The following is a 1,022-nucleotide window of genomic DNA, read 5'->3' on the forward strand; positions in this document are numbered from 1 at the left end:
CTTCTTGTGTATTGCCCTCCCCCAAAGCCAAACGATGATATGGTTATCTCCTAACCTGTGCTCTGCCGTCCCCTCCCTCACACCCCTGGTAGCCAACAATTTTTTTTTCATTTTAATATGGGTATCTTTTCTTAAACTTTGTATTTTTAATTTTTCCATGTTCTTGGATTTTAATTTTCTTGGTATGTCATGAAGTATTAATTTTCTTTGAAGTTACCCAATAATCTATTAGCTTTTTTCCATTTAAAACAGTCTTTTCACCCTGAAAACTGCCTAACTTCCTCATCAGCTGAATCTCTGTTCCTATATTTTTACCTCCTTTCACATTGCAATTGTTTTGATCATGGACTGACCTCCCAGATCCTCTGAATTCATTCTTGTAGTTCTGTTCTGGACTCTTCCATCTGTCAATTGAGTTTTGGATGTTATTGCTATGTATGTCATTCTCTGGTTATTGTCTGTTCTTGTTGGTTCTCAGTCCAAAGAACTCCCTTCAGGATGTTTTGCAGCACTGGATTGGCTTTGTCAAAGTCCCTTACTTCTGTTTATCCTGGAATGTTTTTATTCTACCATTGTAGTTGACTGACAGCTTTGCTGGGTAAATGATTCTTGCTGGCAGTTTTTTTGTTTTGTTTTCTTTTTTCTTTCAGGGTTTTTAAAATATGTTTTCCCATTGTCTTCTTGCCTGCATGGTTTCTGCTGAAAGGTAAGTGCTTAATCTGATTTGCTTACCTTTGTAAGTAACACTTCTCTTTTCCCTAGCTGCTTTCAGGATTCTCTCTTTGTCTTTGATTTTGGAGAGCTTGATTATGATGTGTCTTGGTGATTTTCTTTTGGGTTCTATCCTTCATGGGGTTCATTCAGCTTCTTGAATGCTTATTTTCTTTATTATTTTTTTTCAGCAAGTTAGGGACATTTTCTTCTAGAAACTCTTCAACTATCTCCTCTGTGGTTTTCTGTGATTCTTCTTTTTCTGGAATTTCAATAATTCTCAAGTTATTCCTCTTCATGTTGTCCCACAT

This window comes from Chrysochloris asiatica, unplaced genomic scaffold (genome assembly GCF_000296735.1).
Source record: "Chrysochloris asiatica unplaced genomic scaffold, ChrAsi1.0 scaffold00008, whole genome shotgun sequence".
In the NCBI taxonomy this organism is placed as follows: domain Eukaryota; kingdom Metazoa; phylum Chordata; class Mammalia; order Afrosoricida; family Chrysochloridae; genus Chrysochloris; species Chrysochloris asiatica.